Below are 22,254 nucleotides of genomic sequence, written 5' to 3' on the forward strand. Positions count from 1 at the left end.
ACAGTGTGACAATGACCATACTCAGGACAGAGTGACAATGACCATACTCAGGAAACAGTGTGACAATGACCATACTCAGGACAGAGTGACAATGACCATACTCTGGAAAGAGTGTCAATGACCATACTCAGGAAACAGTGTGACAATGACCATACTCAGGACAGAGTGTCAATGACCATACTCAGGAAACAGTGTGACAATGACCATACTCAGAACAGAGTGTCAATGACCATACTCAGGAAACAGTGTGACAATGACCATACTCAGGACAGAGTAAACAATGATCTATATTCAGGAGAGAGTGACAGTGATCCATTCTCAGGAAAAGTGAGAGTGATCCATTCTCAGGACAGAGTGACAGTAATCCATTCTCAGGAAAAAGTGACAGTGATCCATTCTCATGACAGAGTGAGAGTGATTCATTCTCATAGTGATCCACTCTTCGGAGAGAGTGACAATGATTATATTCAGGAAAGAATGACAGTGGCCATATTCAGGACAGAGTAAACAATGATCTATACTCAGGAGAGAGTGACAGTGATCCATTCTCAGGACAGAGTGATAGTGATCCATTCTCAGGACAGAGTGAGAGTGATCCATTCTCAGGAAAGAGTGACAGTGACCATATTCCGGACAATGTGACAATGACCATACACAGGACAGAGTGACAATGACCATATTCTGAACAATGTGAAAATGACCCATACTCAGGAAAGAGTGTCAATGACCATATTGCGGACATAGTGACAATGACCATACTTAGGAAACAGTGAAAATACCATAAAGCACAATGATCTATACTCAGGAGAGAGTGACAGTGATCCATTCTCAGGACAGAGTAAGAGTGATCCATTCTCAGGACAAAGTGACAGTGATCCATTCTCAGGACAGAGTGAGAGTGATCCATTCTCAGGACAAAGTGACAGTGATCCATTCTCAGGAAAAAGTGACAGTGATCCATTCTCAGGACAGAGTGACAGTGATCCATTCTCACGACAGAGTGACAGTGATCCATTCTCAGGACATAGTGACAGTGATCCATTCTCAGGACAGAGTGACAATGATGATACTCAGGAAAGAGTGACAGTGGATATATTCAGGACAAGTTGACAATGACCATACTCAGGACAGAGTAAACAATGATCTATACTCAGGACAGAGTGACAATGATCCATTCTCAGGACAGAGTGACAATGATGATACTCAGGAAAGAGTGACAGTGGATATATTCAGGACAAGTTGACAATGACCATACTCAGGAAACAGTGACAAGAACTTTTACAGAAAACAGTGATAATGACCATACTTAGGGAAGAATAGCGGTGATCTATACTTAGGGAAGAATAGCGGTGATCTATACTTAGGGAAGAATAGTGGTGACCCATACTCAGGACAGACTGAAAATGATCCAGTCAGGACAGAGTGACAATGATTATACTCAGAACACAATGACAATGATCCATTCTTAGGACAGAGGGCTAATGACTATTTTCAAGAAAGAATGCAAATTACAATACTCAAGTCCAAATTACGATGACTTTTTTGCTCCCTCAGGTCCCCCTCCCAATCCCTTGATAACTTTGCTGCTTAACTTTCCCACTTACTCTATACTGACCTACTCACTGTTATTCTTGGGGATTTCAACATTTCCATGAACATCCCTTATAGCTCTGCCACCTGTCAACTCCTCACCCTCACCTCCTTCTATGGCTTCTCCCAGTGGACATTAACCCCACACATTGTGATGGCTGCTCCATCGACCTAGTCCACTCACACCTCTGTGACATCTATAATATTTGCAATTCTGTCTTTCCACTCTCCTAGAACAATCTCCTTCTCTTCTACCCTCCCTCCCCCACCCAAGCACTATGTACACACCATCACCTTAACTGCCTTGACCCTCTTCCTGAGCCCTCCTCACTCCCATTTCTTCCATTTACTGCCCCAAAGCTGCCATCTCTCTCTGCACACTCTCCATGGCCCACAAGACAGCAGTCCCAGCCACCTCAGTTCACCTTCCAACGCACCAACCTCCAACCCTGACAATCACACAGATTTGCTATATTCAAAAGAGCTCCCTCTCTGCTGAGCGCCAATGGATAAAGTCTTGCCATGATGCTGACAACAATCACTTTAAATTCATCCACCTAATACAGGCTCTCTCTCACCAAACAAACTTAATTTAAATCCCTTATCTTCACCATGTCCAACAACCCCTGTTGCCTCTTCCAAACTGTCAACTTGCTTCTAATCCACTATGAAATCTCCTGTCACCAACTCCACATCCCCTTACCCATTCACCCGGCTACTCACCATTCCAACCTCATTTATCCATCAAACTGCCTCCTCAACCCTGTTCTCTCCAGACTCCTTCGGGCCCTCTCCCTCGTTGCCTTCCAGCACCTTACTCACCTCTTCAATATATAACACCCCACTGGTATCTTCCCTCTGCCTTCAAATATGCTCTTATCTCTCCACTCCTCAAGAAACCATCTCTTGACCTTTCCTCTCTATCCAATTATTACCCCATCTCTCTCCTCTCATTTGCATCCAAAATTCTTGAATATCTGGACCTGATTCATCAATCATATGCAAAATCACTCTGCACGTGCCCAAAAACTGGGACATATGCCAGTAAACGCAGCCCTGTCCACTCCATCTTCTAATGTAAACAACACTTACTACAGCGTACGATTTCAGGGCTTTTGAATAAACACACATTGCACTGACAATTATCATCATCATTGTTTATATAATACCAGCAAATTCCGCTTTACAATTGAGGACATGCAGGGTAATAAAACAATACTGAGTAATGCAGACAAAGAGGTAAGAAGGCCCGGCTCGCAAGCTTACAATCTATCAGAATGCATGCCTTGATGAATCAGGCCTCTTGTCTTCAGCTGACTGACCCAATTTCTCTCCTCTTGCTCCATTATTGACCCTTTGCACTTTTGCTTCCATTCACCTTACTCCACCGAATCTGCCGTTGCTAAATCGACCAATGTCTACTCTTAGCTAAGTCAAGGGTCCAACTCTTCCTTCTAATAATCCTTGACCTCTCCGCCCCATCAACATTGTTGATCACTCTTGCCTCCTTGACACTGTTCACTCACTTGGCCTTCAGGACATTGCCCTCTCCTGGTTCAACTCCTATGTCTCCAGTGATTTTTTCAGTGTTTCTCTCATCCACTCCCCGTCTCTTTCAGAGACTCGAAAGACTCTGTTCTTGGCTCTCTGCTCTTCTCTCTCTACGCTACCCCTATAAGTGAACTCATACATTTCTTTGGCAATTACAATCACCTCTACACTGACAACATTCAAATCTACCTTTACTCCTCTGACCTCTCTCCTTCTTCCTTAGTTCATGTGTCCAACTGTCTCTCTGCCATCTCGACCTGGATGACCCAACACCACCTCAAACTCAACATGTCCAAATGTGAGCTCATTATCGTCCCCATTCTAATGTCATGATCCCTCCCCACATTATGCTCTCCCTGGTCCCCAAGCCCATTGTCTTATTGTCATCATTGACTCTTCCCTCAGGTCCTCTCCTCTCATTATGTCCTTCTCTTACTCTTGTCACCTCCTCCTCCAGAACATTGTCAACATATGCCTCTATCTGACCTAGAAGTAACCAAAACACTGGTCTTCTCACTTGTTATCTCCCTCGTCACCTACTGTAACCGTATCCACATTGGTCTGCCACACACTTTCCTCTCCCCTCTCCAATGCATCCTAAATGCTGCAGCTACACTAACCTTCTCTCCCTCTACTCCGCATCTACTCCACCTCTCTGTAAATCCCTTCTCTCCAAAATGCAATTTATACGCATGCAAAAACCCTCACCCGCTGCTCCCCACCTTACTTCTCTTTGTCCCAAAGTGTACCCCTGCTCAACTACTCTGTTCTGCCTCTGACCTTCAATTCTCCTTTCCGCTTATAACCTCCTCTCAATCCCATCTCTAAGACTTCTCTTCTGCTGTATTTCATGTATGGAACTCTTTAGCTCACCTTGCCACACTCTTCCCCAACCTACAATCCTTCAAATGGTCCCTCAAAGCCCACCTCTTCATGTTTAGCTACCCTTCCCCTTCCTAGACCCTCATGTCCACCCATTGTCTCTTTTTCCTTCATGCTCCATGTCCCCATCATGTCTTACATTGAATTGTGGTGAGAGTGTTATTCTGACTATCTATCTTGTTTCTGCTTGTATAACAGGTCTGCTATTCTGTGTATTGTATTCCTGGTTTTGCTATTATACTTATTTGTATTCTTGTACTTGTTGTTTGTACTTAATTGTACTCATGCATTATTCTTGTTCATGTATTATTCTTGTATCGTTATTACACTTCCCTGTATTCATGTATTATTGACTGTATTTATGTAATATTGACTGTCCAGCGCTGCAGAATTTGATGTGCCATATAAATAAATGATGATGTTGATGATGAAAGTGGCAATGATCCATTCTCAGGAGAGAGCGACTAAGACGATGCTCAGGACAGAGGGACAATACTCCATACTCGGGACAGAGTAATAATGACCAAACTGAGAACACAGTAACAATTACCAAACTCAGGACAAAATGGCAATGATCAAATACTCAGAACAGAGTGTCAATGACCACTCAGGATAGAGAAATAATGGGCAATTCTCAGAGCAGACTGAGAATGACACAGATTGGCAATGAGTGACAATGACCCATACTCAGGACAGAGTGACAATGACCCATACTCAGGACAGAGTGACAATGACCCATACTCTGGACAGAGTGACAAAGACCCCTACTCAGGACAGAGTGACAATGACCCATACTCAGGACAGAGTGACAATGATCCATACACAGGACAGAGTGACAATGACCCATACTCAGGACAGAGTGACAATGATCCATACACAGGACAGAGTGACAATGACCCATACTCAGGACAGAGTGACAATGATCCATACACAGGACAGTGTGACAATGGTCCATACAAAGGACAGTGTGACAATGATCCATACACAGGACAGAGTGGCAATGACCCATACTCAGGACAGAGTGACAATGGTCCATACACAGGGCAGTGTGACAATGACCCATACTCTGGACAGAGTGACAATGATCCATACACAGGACAGAGTGACAATGATCCATACACTGGACAGAGTGAAAATGACCCATACTCAGGAAAGAGTGACAATGATCCATACTCAGGACAGAGTGACAATGATCCATACACAGGACAGAGTGACAATGATCCATACACTGGACAGAGTGACAATGACCCATACTCTGGACAGAGTGACAATGACCCATACTCAGGACAGAGTGACAATGACCCATAATCTAGACAGAGTGACAATGACCCATACTCTAGACAGAGTGACAATGACCCATACTCAGGACAGAGTGACAAAGACCCATACACAGGACAGAGTGACAATGACCCATACTCTGGACAAAGTGACAATGATCCATACACAGGACAGAGAGACAATGACCCATACTCAGGACAGAGAGACAATGATCCATACTCTGGACAGAGTGACAATGATCCATTCTCAGGACAGAGTGACAATGATCCATTCTCAGGAATATACAAGTGGCAATGATCCACACATACAACAATTAACCAAGCTCAGGATAATGTAAATTATACTGTACCATACAGTTGGCTACAGGAGGGGCAAGCACACTCCACTAGCCCATAAGTAGGAGCCCTTCAGACTGTCCCTCATCACACCGCCCCCCTCATCACTGTGCCCTCATCACTGTGGCCCTCATCATACTGTCCACCTCCATGAACACAATTATTTACTTACCTTCTGTCGTCTTCTCTTCTCCAGCCATTCTCGGAGTCCCTCACAGAAATTTGGTGCTACAGGGTTCCCATAGCCTAGGGGAGGAGTCCTGTATTACTGTTACTCCAGAGATGCAGTGCAGGCAGCCTATGCAGTCCATAGGCAAACTCATTGCATATTACTCACTGCGGCCACATCACCCATTCATACAATATTATACTCCAAGCTGTAGTACTATATTATATAAATGGATGACTCGGCAGTAGTGAGTAATATGCAATGAGGCCACCTATGGGCTGCATAGGCTGCCTGCATCGCATTCCCACTGAACCACCAAGCGGCCCAAAATACATTTTCGTTGTTTGGCCCAGCCCACTCCTTGTTGGCTGCACTGATCTTCACTCAGGACAGTTGGGGACATTTATGGAAATTGCTGTAGAGGTAAGTGCACAAGAAAGGTAATGATGCCCATAGAAGCCAATTAGATTCGAGCTGTGATTTTTCTAGTGTAATTTCGAAAATTAATACAATTGTCTAATTGGTTCCTACAGGCTACACATTACCTTCAACGTTACCTGTAAACTGGTTTTCATAAATGTCCTCTAATGTAAGTTACACTGTTCCATACACAGCATAGATTGAGCTACATTGTTCTTCACTTAGCAGTGAGTTATACAGTGTCATTTATCAGACAGTCTCATTTAGAGTATGTGCTCGTGGGCATTTATTCATCTATCTGTGATGCATGCAATAAAGGGGGAACAAATTAAGTGAACCTCAAAAGAGTGATAAGCTGTGATCACTATGAGAAACATTTTGCCTATATTCATTGGATGCTGAGAAGCCCATGAATGCAACTTTCTTTTTTTTGGTTAGTCTAGTGTCCAATGCATATAGACATAGTCCTCTTAGGTATCTGTTCAACAGATACCAAAGATGTGGGTCACTGAAACCATGTTCACCTTCCAGTTATCACAGGGCAGGGCAGCACGCAGTGGGCAGATATATAACCACTAGCGAGCAAAGCCGCTATGCTGTTCCTTACTCAGGACAATGCAAATTAAACCGTTCCATGCACAACACTGATTAGGTTGCACTGTTTTCCACTAAAGACAAATGGACAATGTACCATACTCAAGGCTATGGAAATTCAATGGGTCCTTGCTGATCATGACAATGTGACTCTGCACTGTGCAATAAGCACAGTAATAATGATTACTCCTTACACAGGATAATGCGAGTCACACTGTTCCATGCACAGAAGAGTTGAGTGTCACTCAATAGATTGATGTATCCAACCCCTAATATTTATATTAGACAAATGTAAAAGGAAAATAAACAAATACTGTTAAAGTCACTTTAATGTAAAATAAGGGAAGCTGCTTTGATACATAATCTATGGTTATGTCTGAAAATTGTTAAATGTTGGAACAAGTTGGAAGCTTTTCTAAATTATACCTTTCATTTACACCTAAGACTACAATAAGAGGGATTACTTTATGCTTGTTTTGATTGTTGGAAGGAAGAGTTGGTAGCTCTTCAGGTTTACCCTCTATTTACGGTTATTATTACTTGGGCAAGAAAAGCTATATTGGGTAAATGGATATCACCGATTGCACCGACTATTACGGAAATCAAAATACAGTACCTAGAGTATCTATATTTTGACAGATTGCTGGCTTTTGCGGACTTGGTAAAAGGTGTTAAGATTTTGTATGATAAATGGGGCAGATATGTGGAAGCCGTGGATAGTGAGTCCCAGTATTCTGTAGTGAAGGTGTTCGAGGGTACGGAATGGTCTCTGTTATGACAGATTAGATCTTTCTCCCCTTTAGGATGGCCCTCCTTTCTATATGACTGTTTAATAGTAAATGGTAAAACTGTACAGTCAATGAAATCTTACAGATTGCGTGTACTGGATATTGTATGTATTTGGTTATAGTTGTACTGTGAAAAAGTAAAGAAAAAAAACGTCACCATAGCCCTGCCCCCACTCTAAAAAGCCGAAATTAACGGCATTGAATGGAGGGGGTGGAGCTTAATGATGCGGTTAATCCCCGCCCGCTCCATTCACTGCGGTTTATTTCGCCAAATATCGGGAGTTTTGCCTACTCTTCCGGGAGTCCAGGAGGACTCCCCAAAATTCGGGAGCCTCCCGGGAATTCCAGGAGAGTAGGTAGGTATGTGTAACAGATGAATGTTACACTGCACAATGCCGGTTTGAAGTCATTTTCAATGAGAAATTATTAGAATCTGATTATTTTTATACTTCCATAGATATAAATATTGTGCTCCTTATAATGCCCTTTCACCTCATCTGGCTGCTGTACCCTCTTAGGTTGTCCTGACACAGTACATATGATTACAGTACAATCATGAGGCCCTATCCTCTAGGCCACATTTTCTATACCACCCTACAAACCTACTTCCCAACTTAGCTGTCCACAGTTCCAGCACAGACAGCTAAATACATGGAACTTATTTCTTAATCCTTAATTGAGACAGTGTTTAAATGTTCATAGTACAGTATGTAAATAATAGATATGGACAGCATGGTGACTAAGTGGTTAGGTCATGAGTTCAATCCCTGACCATGGCCTTATCTGTGAGGAGTTTGTAAGTTCTCCCTGTGCTTGCGTGGGTTTCCTCTGGGTGCTCCAGTTTCCTCCCACACTCCAAAAACATACTGGTAGGTTAATTGGCTGCTAACAAATTGACCCTCAACTGTCTGTCTGTCTCTCTGTGTGTTAGGGAATTTAGACTGTAAGCCCCAATGGGGCAGGGACTGATGTGTGTGAGTTCTCTGTACAGCGCTGCGGAATTAGTCGCGCTATATAAATAAATAGTGATGATGATGATCAATAAAAAAAAATTAAAGAAATAAAAACCATGCTGTGAAAACTGACATAATGGCTTCCTGCAACTCTGGCATCCTTTTCCTGGGCCTATGTGACCATTCACATATCTGGAGGTGCTAACACTTCATATGCCTCCCTGACACACTTCATCTGAATACTTCCCCACTTTATAATGTGCTAACACTGCATCTGACTACTGTATTTCATTAGATCACAATGCCATCTGGCATTTCCCCTTTATATCTCCCTCCCGTCTGAATGCAATATCTCTTTATATTGCTTGTAACACCTCACCTGAATGCTGTATTGCAAAACTGACACATCTCACCTGAATGCTATACCACCTCATACACCCAGACACATCTCACCTGAATGCTATACCACCTCATACATCCAGACACATCTCACCTGACTGCTATACCACCTCATACACCAAGACACATCTCACCTGAATGCTATACCACCTCATACACCCAGACACATCTCACCTGAATGCTATACCACCTCATACACCAAGACACATCTCACCTGAATGCTATACCACCTCATACATCCAGACACATCTCACCTGAATGCTATACCACCTCATACACCAAGACACATCTCACCTGAATGCTATACCACCTCATACACCCAGACACATCTCACCTGAATGCTATACCACCTCATACACCCAGACACATCTCACCTGAATGCTATACCACCTCATACACCCAGACACATCTCACCTGAATGCTATACCACCTCATACACCCAGACACACCTTACCTGAATGCTATACCACCTCATACACCCAGACACATCTCACCTGAATGCTATACCACCTCATACACCCAGACACATCTCACCTGAATACTATACCACCTCATACACCCAGACACATCTCACCTGAATGCTATACCACCTCATACACCAAGACACATCTCACCTGAATGCTATACCACCTCATACACCCAGACACATCTCACCTGAATGCTATACCACCTCATACACCCAGACACACCTTACCTGAATGCTATACCACCTCATACACCCAGACACATCTCACCTGAATGCTATACCACCTCATACATCCAGACACATCTCACCTGAATGCTATACCACCTCATACACCCAGACACATCTCACCTGAATGCTATACCACCTCATACACCCAGACACATCTCACCTGAATGCTATACCACCTCATACATCCAGACACATCTCACCTGAATGCTATACCACCTCATACACCCAGACACATCTCACCTGAATGCTATACCACCTCATACATCCAGACACATCTCTCCTGAATGCTATACCACCTCATACACCCAGACACATCTCACCTGAATGCTATACCACCTCATACATCCAGACACATCTCTCCTGAATGCTATACCCCCTCATACACCCAGACACATCTCACCTGAATACTATACCACCTCATACACCCAGACACATCTCACCTGAATGCTATACCACCTCATACACCAAGACACATCTCACCTGAATGCTATACCACCTCATACACCCAGACACATCTCACCTGAATGCTATACCACCTCATACACCCAGACACATCTCACCTGAATGCTATACCACCTCATACACCCAGACACATCTCACCTGAATGCTATACCACCTCATACACCCAGACACACCTTACCTGAATGCTATACCACCTCATACACCCAGACACATCTCACCTGAATGCTATACCAACTCATACACCCAGACACTTCTAACCTGAATGCTATACCACCTCATACACATCTCACCTGAATGCTATACAACCTCATACACCCAGACACATCTTACCTGACTGCTATACCACCTCATACACCCAGAAACATCTCACCAGAATGCTATACCACCTCACGCACCCTGACACATCTCACCTGAATGCTATACCACCTCATACACCCAGACACATCTTACCTGACTGCTATACCACCTCATACACCCCGAAACATCTCACCAGAATGCTATACCACCTCACACACCCTGATACATCTCACCTGAATGCTATACCACCTTATACACCCAGACACATCTCATCTGCATGCTATACCACCTCATACACCCAGACACATCTCACCAGAATGCTATACCACCTCACACACCCAGGAACATCTCACCTGAATGCTTTACCACCTCATACACCCAGACACATCTATTCTGAATGCTATATCACCTCATATACCCTGACACATCTCACCTGAACCCTATGCAATCTCATACACCACATAGCTTACCTGACTGCTATACCACCTCATACACACAGACACATCTCACCTGACTGCTATACCACCTTATACACCCAGACACATCTCACCTGACTTCTATAAAACCTCATACACTCTGACACATCTCACCTGACTGCTATACCACCTCATACACTCAGGCACATCTCACCTGAATGCTACACCACCTCATACACACCGACACATCTCATCTGAATGCTATATCACCTCATACACCAAGACACATCTCACCTGAATGCTATACCACCTCATACACCCAGACACATCTCACCTGAATGCTATACCACCTCATACACCAAGACACATCTCATCTGAATGCTATATCACCTCATACACCCAGACACATCTCATCTATATGCTATACCATCTCATACACCCTGACACATCTCACCTGAATGCTATACCACCTCATACACCCAGACACATCTCACCTGAATGCTATACCACCTCATACACCAAGACACATCTCATCTGAATGCTATACCACCTCATACACCCAGACACATCTCACCTGAATGCTACACCACCTCATACACACCGACACATCTCATCTGAATGCTATATCACCTCATACACCCAGACACATCTCATCTATATGCTATACCATCTCATACACCCTGACACATCTCACCTGAACCCTATGCCACCTCATACACCCAGACACATCTTAACTGACTGCTATAACACCTCATACACCCAGACACATCTCACCAGAATGCTATACCACCTCACACACCCTGATACATCTCACCTGACTGCTATACCACCTTATACACCCAGGAACATCTCACCTGAATGCTATACCACCTCATACATCCAGACACATCTCACCTAAATGATATACCGCCTCATACACCCTGACGCATCTCACCTGACTGCTATACCACCTCATATACCCAGGCACATCTCACCTGACTGCTATACCACCTCCTACACCCAGACACATCTCACCTGAATGCTATACCACCTCACACACCCAGGCACATCTCACCTGAATGCTATACCACCTCACACACCCAGGCACATCTCACCTGAATGCTATACCACCTCACACACCCAGACACATCTCACCTGAATGCTATACCACCTCACACACCCAGGCACATCTCACCTGACTGCTATACCACCTCATACACCCTGACACATCTCACCTAACACCTATACCACCTCATACACCCTGACACATCTCACTTGACCACTTCACAGCCTCATACAATCCTGACACATCTTACCTGAACGCTACTCCACTCCATACAACCATGACATATCTCACCTGAGCACTATAAAGACTTACACAGTCCTGGTATGTCTCACCTGACTATAATACCACCTCAATCCATCCTAACACATTTCACCTGAGCACTTTGCACTTCCTAAAACACTGACACATCTCACCTGAGAACTATACCACCTCATAGCAATTCTGTATCTAAATATTCCACCTTGATTCCTCACTGGACTCTTGGACTTCCTTTAATGCCGACATTTGACCTGACTGCAGTCCATCAGTGTACTGTCCCACACACCTCACCTGACTGCAGTACCTTATACTACCTTCACCTACCTCAGATCACTACAATATCTGTTTCTATTGCCCTCCTACACCTCACCAATCGACATTACCTCATTATTCTCCCCTTACGCACGTCAACTGACTAAAGTACCCCATACCCCCTGAAATACGCCTCACCTGACGTACCTTATTCTGCCGTCACCTGACGTACCTTATACTGCCCTCACACACCTCATTTGATGTACCTTATACTGCCCTCACACACCTCACCTGATGTACCTTATACTGCCCTCACACATCTCACCTGATGTACCTTATACTGCCGTCACACACCTCACCTGATGTACCTTATACTGCTCTAACACACATCACCTGACGTACCTTATACTGCCCTCATACATCTCACCTGATGTACCTTATACTGCCGTCACACACCTCACCTGATGTACCTTATACTGCCCTCACACACCTCACCTGAGGTACCTTATACTGCCCTGACACATCTCACCTGATGTACCTTATACTGCCCTCACACACCTCACCTGATGTACCTTATACTGCCCTCACACATCTCACTTGATGTACCTTATACTGCCCTCACACATCTCTACTGATGTACCTTATACTGCCCTCACACATCTCACCTGATGTACCTTATACTGCCCTCACACACCTCACCTGATGTACATTATACTGCCCTCACACACCTCACCTGATGTACCTTATACTACCCTCACACACCTCACCTGATGTACCTTATACTGCTTCACACATCTCACCTGATGTACCTTATACTGCCCTCACACATCTCACCTGATGTACCTTATACTGCCGTCACACACCTCACCTGAGGTACCTTATACTGCCCTGACACATCTCACCTGATGTACCTTATACTGCCCTCACACACCTCACCTGATGTACCTTATACTGCCCTCACACATCTCACCTGATGTACCTTATACTGCCCTCACACATCTCACCTGATGTACCTTATACTGCCCTCACACATCTCACCTGATGTACCTTATACTGCCCTCACACAACTCACCTGATGTACCTTATACTGCCCTCACACACCTCACCTGATGTACCTTATACTGCCCTCACACACCTCACCTGATGTACCTTATACTGCCCTCACACACCTCACCTGAGGTACCTTATACTCCCTCACACATCTCACCTGATGTACCTTATACTGCCCTCACACACCTCACCTGATGTACCTTATACTGCCCTCACACATCTCACCTGATGTACCTTATACTGCCCTCACACATCTCACCTGATGTACCTTATACTGCCCTCACACACCTCACCTGATGTACCCTTTACTGCCCTCACACACCTCACCTGATGTAACTTATACTGCCCTCACACATCTCACCTGATGTACCTTATACTGCCCTCACACATCTCACCTGATGTACCTTATACTGCCCTCACACATCTCACCTGATGTACCTTATATTGCCGTCACACACCTCACCTGAGGTACCTTATACTGCCCTCACACATCTCACCTGATGTACCTTATACTGCCCTCACACACCTCACCTGATGTACCTTATACTGCCCTCACACATCTCACCTGATGTACCTTATACTGCCCTCACACATCTCACCTGATGTACCTTATACTGCCCTCACACATCTCACCTGATGTACCTTATACTGCCCTCACACACCTCACCTGATGTACCTTATACTGCCCTCACACACCTCACCTGATGTACCTTATACTGCCCTCACACACCTCACCTGAGGTACCTTATACTCCCTCACACATCTCACCTGATGTACCTTATACTGCCCTCACACACCTCACCTGATGTACCTTATACTGCCCTCACACATCTCACCTGATATACCTTATACTGCCCTCACACATCTCACCTGATGTACCTTATACTGCCCTCACACACCTCACCTGATGTACTTTATACTGCCCTCACACACCTCACCTGATATACCTTATACTGCCCTCACACATCTCACCTGATGTACCTTATACTGCCCTCACACACCTCACCTGATGTACCTTATACTGCCCTCACACACCTCACCTGATGTACCTTATACTGCCCTCACACACCTCACCTGAGGTACCTTATACTCCCTCACACATCTCACCTGATGTACCTTATACTGCCCTCACACACCTCACCTGATGTACCTTATACTGCCCTCACACATCTCACCTGATATACCTTATACTGCCCTCACACATCTCACCCGATGTACCTTATACTGCCCTCACACACCTCACCTGATGTACCTTATAATGCCCTCACACACCTCACCTGAGGTACCTTATACTGCCCTGACACATCTCACCTGATGTACCTTATACTGCCCTCACACATCTCACCTGATGTACCTTATACTGCCCTCACACATCTCACCTGATGTACCTTATACTGCCATCACACACCTCACCTGATGTACCTTATACTGCCCTCACACACCTCACCTGATGTACCTTATAATGCCCTCACACACCTCACCTGATGTACCTTATACTGCCCTCACACACCTCACCTGAGGTACCTTATACTGCCCTGACACATCTCACCTGATGTACCTTATACTGCCCTCACACACCTCACCTGATGTACCTTATACTGCCCTCACACATCTCACCTGATGTACCTTATACTGCCCCCACACACCTCACCTGATGTACCTTATACTGCCCTCACACACCTCACCTGATGTACCTTATACTGCCCTCACACATCTCACCTGATGTACCTTATACTGCCCCCACACACCTCACCTGATGTACCTTATACTGCCCTCACACATCTCACCTGATGTACCTTATACTGCCCCCACACACCTCACCTGATGTACCTTATACTGCCCTCACACACCTCACCTGATGTACCTTATACTGCCCTCACACATCTCACCTGATGTACCTTATACTGTCCTCACACACCTCACCTGATGTACCTTATACTGCCCTCACACATCTCACCTGATGTACCTTATACTGCCCTCACACACCTCACCTGATGTACCTTATACTGCCCTCACACACCTCACCTGATGTACCTTATACTGCCCTCACACATCTCACCTGATGTACCTTATACTGCCCCCAAACACCTCACCTGATGTACCTTATACTGCCCTCACACACCTCACCTGATGTACCTTACACTGCCCTCACACATCTCACCTGATATACCTTATACTGCCCTCACACAGCTCACCTGATGTACCTTATACTGCCCTCACACATCTCACCTGATGTACCTTATACTGCCCTCACACACCTCACCTGATATACCTTATACTGCCCTCACATACCTCACCTGATGTACCTTATACTGCCCTCACACATTTCACCTGATGTACCTTATACTGCCCTCACACATCTCACCTGATGTACCTTATATTGCCCCCAAACACCTCACCTGATGTACCTTATACTGCCCTCACACACCTCTCCTGATGTACCTTATACTGCCCTCACACATTTCACCTGATGTACCTTATACTGCCCTCACACATCTCACCTGATGTACCTTATATTGCCCCCAAACACCTCACCTGATGTACCTTATACTGCCCTCACACACCTCACCTGATGTACCTTATACTGCCCTCACACATCTCACCTGATGTACCTTATACTGCCCCCAAACACCTCACCTGATGTACCTTATACTGCCCTCACACACCTCACCTGATGTACCTTAAACTGCCCTCACACATCTCACCTGATATACCTTATACTGCCCTCACACACCTCACCTGATGTACCTTATACTGCCCTCACACATCTCACCTGATGTACCTTATACTGCCCTCACACACCTCACCTGATATACCTTATACTGCCCTCACACACCTCACCTGATGTACCTTATACTGCCCTCACACATCTCACCTGATGTACCTTATACTGCCCTCACACATCTCACCTGATGTACCTTATATTGCCCCCAAACACCTCACCTGATGTACCTTATACTGCCCTCACACACCTCACCTGATGTACCTTATACTGCCCTCACACACCTCACCTGATGTACCTTATACTGCCCTCACACATCTCACCTGATGTACCTTATACTGCCCCCAAACACCTCACCTGATGTACCTTATACTGCCCCCAAACACCTCACCTGATGTACCTTATACTGCCCTCACACACCTCACCTGATGTACCTTATACTGCCCTCACACACCTCACCTGAGGTACCTTATACTGCCCTGACACATCTCACCTGATGTACCTTATACTGCCCTCACACATCTCACCTGATGTACCTTATACTGCCCCCAAACACCTCACCTGATGTACCTTATACTGCCCTCACACACCTCACCTGATGTACCTTATACTGCCCTCACACACCTCACCTGATGTACCCTATACTGCCCTCACACACCTCACCTGAGGTACCTTATACTGCCCTCACACACCTCACCTGAGGTACCTTATACTGCCCCCAAACACCTCACCTGATGTACCTTATACTGCCCCCAAACACCTCACCTGATGTACCTTATACTGCCCTCACACATCTCACCTGATGTACCTTATACTGCCCTCACACACCTCACCTGATGTACCTTATACTGCCCTCACACACCTCACCTGATGTACCTTATACTGCCCCCAAACACCTCACCTGATGTACCTTATACTGCCCCCAAACACCTCACCTGATGTACCTTATACTGCCCTCACACATCTCACCTGATATACCTTATACTGCCCTCACACATCTCACCTGATATACCTTATACTGCCCTCACACATCTCACCTGATATACCTTATACTGCGCTCACACACCTCACCTGATGTACCTTATACTGCCCTCACACATCTCACCTGATGTACCTTATACTGCCCTCACACACCTCACCTGATTACAATATCTACCTTACTCCACACCAAACCGACAAAATTATCCCCATCATGTTGAACTGATAGGGCGTTTCAGTGAAGCTATTTATGTCAATACAAAAGTTTCTAAAGAAATCCAGTACTATTGAATGGCCTAATTCATATCATTGGGGGTGGGATGGATGGTTCTAAGTGTGCTATATCTTCATCAAACTGCGAATCCCCGCCCTTTACTAATAATATATCACCAACTCTCCAGATCACACACTGAGATCCAGGACAAAGGCTGCGGGCAAGAGGGACAATAACAGTTATGTTCTAAGTCCAGGGTCTGTCTCCATTGTTCTCACACCCGCTGTATTAGTACAGCATGTGCAACAGCAGAGGGAGACAATTTACTGACCAACAACTGTTGTGGAACTACAAGTTCCAGCAGGTTACCTTACGCCTGGTCTACACGCAATTCAATGACAATAATCACTCGGCTACAAGCGCTATAGTACACTCTTATAAGTAGCCACATAATTACTTCAATAAAGCAAATCCGCCCACTTGCCCTCAATTCTTCCGGAAGAATGAATGGGATTTATTTGTGGGACACGCGAATTGTCGTCTCAGGCTGCGCATATTTATGTGTCAATTTATTTAATTACTTTACGTTACTGTCACATTGGCCACCAACAGCTATATAATATATATATATATATATATATATATATATATATATATATATATATATATATATATATATATATATACATACACACACACATATATATATATATATATATATATATATATATAATGTTTTATGTAAAGAGTTGGAAGGATTGCTTTATATTCACGACAGACATACTAACAATAATAATAAATAATAATAACAATAATATTAATAATAATACAATATATCAATATATTGACAATAAAACTGCAGACATTCTGTGCGAATATATATATGAAAATAGATATAAAAACGTGTATCATCATAGCAATACGGTTTATTGCCCGAACCGCTTGTTGTTCTTTTATTATTTCATTTAAAATCGGGAGCGCTGCAAATGTGCAAAGACCTAATACCGCTGTTGGCTGTAACAATGAAATAAGCCCTGTTTATTCTTCTTCAGTTTACTGCAATATAATTACCACTAATAATAATAACAGCGACAACGACACCATTTAATACACAGATGATGCTAACATATGATTTATCTATTGCATAAACAGCGAGTCCTGACGCTATCACTTCACTGGTGACTTATGATGTCACCATGACTTTAGAATCCGTTAGGAAAACTTACATCATACAAAGAGCTTTATACGGCCAGATAGTACTCAGTGAGTTTTTAATAACCATATAAATTACAGTACTGGGGTATCACTATCTCTTGTGTAATAACAATAGTACTACAAAGCAGCATAATAAAAAGTGCAGATATCGGGCGAATGTAATCATTGCCCAAATAATTCTCAAAAAAATTAATAATAATCATAATAACGATAACAATAATAATAATAATTAATTTTTATATTGATTGGTGAGTTACTTGTGGGTTAACAGATTTTATCTACGCACAGTTGAATGCGTCTGAATAGTCATTGTTTGTTTTTAGCTATCTGTGGCTCAGTGTATTGGTAATAAATGGTGGTGGTGGTTTGGATGATATTGGTTATATAGATATATATATATATATATATATATATATATATATATATATATATATATATATATAGTAAATGATAGAGCTGTGGCTTAGTGTATTGTTAATAAATGGTAGGGTGGTTTGGATTATATTGGTTATATATATATATATATATATATATATATATATATATATATACATATAGTAAATGAGAGGTTTAGCTGTATGTGCTATGTATAGTTAGCTATGTACTAGTTGTCACCCCCAGTTGCAGTGATATTTGGGCTGTGGAACACGCTGATCTGGGTTAGGGTACATTATCGTGTCATCAATCTCATGTCAGGTATGAAAGAGAATGTATTCACGGGCCTGTGTTTTATTCCAGTTCTTTCCTCTTTTATTTACGGGCTTTATTTGCTTTGGGATCTTTCAGTCGTGCTGGACACAAGAAGAGCAGCCCCCTCTCTGCCCCCGGTCAGTGGGCTCCTGTCCCCCAGTTATACCCTTTGTCCTATTCAGCCTCAGGTCCCCAGAGACACATTCCTGCAGCCCGCAGTCCTCCCCAGGTAACCAGCATTACTCTGGGCTTCTCCTACAGTCATATGTCTAGAACACACTGCTGTAATGGGCAGATGGGTATACATTGTATAACAGGGAGCACCGGGCGATGTATATACTAATGGCACAATTAGGGGACAGAGAGTGAGCCGCTTTATACATACAAGGACAAAGTGTGTCGGTGACTACCAGTCAATTACATTGTAACCACGTTACAACCCGAATTATAATATTAATACATTAATAATACACGTTAAACCCCGAATTATAATATTAATACCATAATATTAAACGCAAAAACCCGAATTGCAAGATTAATATATTAACAATACACGTGAAAACCGAATAATAATATTGATACATTAATAATACACAGTGAAAACCCAAATGATAATCATCATCATCGTAATAATAGCACTTGATGCACGATGCAGAATGAACGCAATTGTTCACATGGTAAAAATAAAAGCCGGTTATCTGGAAATTAACCAAGACAACAATATAATAATCCTCATACTGACCCTACAGGGACACTTGTATTGTTCACTCTTTTATTGCTCTAGTTGCAACATTATTGCAAATATTATATTTTATCCACGGATATAATATGGAGATGTGAAGAGAAAGGTATTACTATTATCACTATCACCATTATTATGTCTATATTAGATTATATGTTATGTTATATGTTATTTTATACGTTATATTATACACGTTTATTGTTTTCAAATATGAGATAAGGGCGCGGTACAGCCTCGTATCAACCTGTAACTGTGAGCTCCGGAACAGACACCAATCTGCGGGCTGGGGAACAGAACATTGGTGACCCAGATAATTGTCTTACCAGTAATTATAATAATACTAACAATAATAATAAATAATAATATTAATAATAATACAATATATCAATATATTGACAATAAAACTGCAGACATTAATATATATATATATGTGTGTGTGTATATATATATATATATATATATATATATATATATATATATATATATAAATAAAAATAAAAAAGCAGTAGGAGTAGAAACAGTACAATGGGCCGGTGTTGGACGTGTATTCCAGTTACATCTATGTCTATACAGCCGTTCTTGTGCGGTATATTTTCTGTAAATTACCGACGGACAGGGGATTGCAGTGAACTAGAGGATTAGACACTGAAAAATGACAATCTGGCACTAATTCTCTGAATGGTGTTTCTTATGTACTATAAATATTCTTCTGCACTCACACTTTATACAGTCTTTCTTCCAGACTTGCTTAAGTCGTGGTTCGGTGGATAAATATACTACGAATACTTACAAATAACAAAATAACAATGGAAATATTTCTTAAATATGGTAACGGTCTCAGAACTAGAAATACGAATATATATATATATATATATATATATATATATATATATATATATATACATACCTAAATAAATATATACATATGTGTATACAAAATAAAAAACTGAGGATACACTCAAAACAAAATTACTCAACTCTGTGCAAAGTCCATATTGAAAAAAACAGATCCACGATTGTTCCATAAATCAGAGCAGACCAGTCATGAAAAAATCTTTAGCATTTTAATGAAAAGAAAAAAAAACCTTACAAGACAATTTTCTGCCAGGGCATTAAAATACTTTTTAGATTATTTCATGACAGGTGCTGGTCTGTTCTAATTCATGAGATAATTGTGGATGAACATATAATATAGACACACACACACACACACACACACACATATTATACCGTGTGCGTATAATATATATATATATATATATATATATATATATATATATATATATATATATATATATATATATATATATATATATCAGCAATTACACAGAGTATTTTCTCTATCAGCCAATTATATCTTCTATCAACATATTGTCTACTAATATATAGCTAATATATCCAGAATTATTTCCCATTCTGCTTTATATGTTCCTTTCCAGAATGCCAGAATAGAAGTCATAGCGCTGCTTTCATTTCGCTAACAAGAATCTATTGTACCAACATTAAACAAGTGAAGAATTATGTCTGATACACGGTTAATCCTTTCAAGGGAAAAACCGTCAAAATATCTTTGCACAATCCGTGTGTTATTTTCCCCAGTAATAAGGAAGCAGCTTGCAGCCAGTTTGCAATGCCTTCATGTACTAATATGCCGTAAATACAGTATATTACTGCTGCCAAGAGGCCATCCTCATGGGATGGAAGTGGAAGAACTACAGCAATAACTAGAAGCGGCTCCATCATAGACGCTATTCTCCCAAGGTTGGGCGCAGGACCCTCTTCCTGCAGCGGCTGAGCCCAGTCCAGAGGGGAAAGTACAATTCTCAGGAGCCCTGCACACTATGCAGGGGAGAGGAATGTACAACACACAGCAGATCGTATACTTACAGTTCAGGTAAGAGCCCTCTCCTCTGCACACAGCTCTCTTCTCTGCTAGACAATATTTGTATATACTTTTCTTCAAGATACACTTAAAACAAGTGGGATTTTTGCATCCTACTGCACCATTTTATACATGATGAGCCGTCAGTAATGGGATTATTAAACAAAAACCGTCTCAGGCGCTGGCGTTAACCTTTTTTTAAAATGGCTAATTAGGTTTTGCACAGAAAAAATTAGATTTAACATTGCTTACATTGGGTGCATTTTCAGTGGCTGCAACAATAATGGAGGGAAGAATAGGGAATGCACTCTAAGAGATAATACAAAATTAACTCTTTTAACACATATCACATGCTGTACTATTCTGTAAGAAGAGAAT

The sequence above is a fragment of the Mixophyes fleayi genome, chromosome 1 (assembly GCF_038048845.1).
Source record: "Mixophyes fleayi isolate aMixFle1 chromosome 1, aMixFle1.hap1, whole genome shotgun sequence".
NCBI classification, from domain to species: domain Eukaryota; kingdom Metazoa; phylum Chordata; class Amphibia; order Anura; family Limnodynastidae; genus Mixophyes; species Mixophyes fleayi.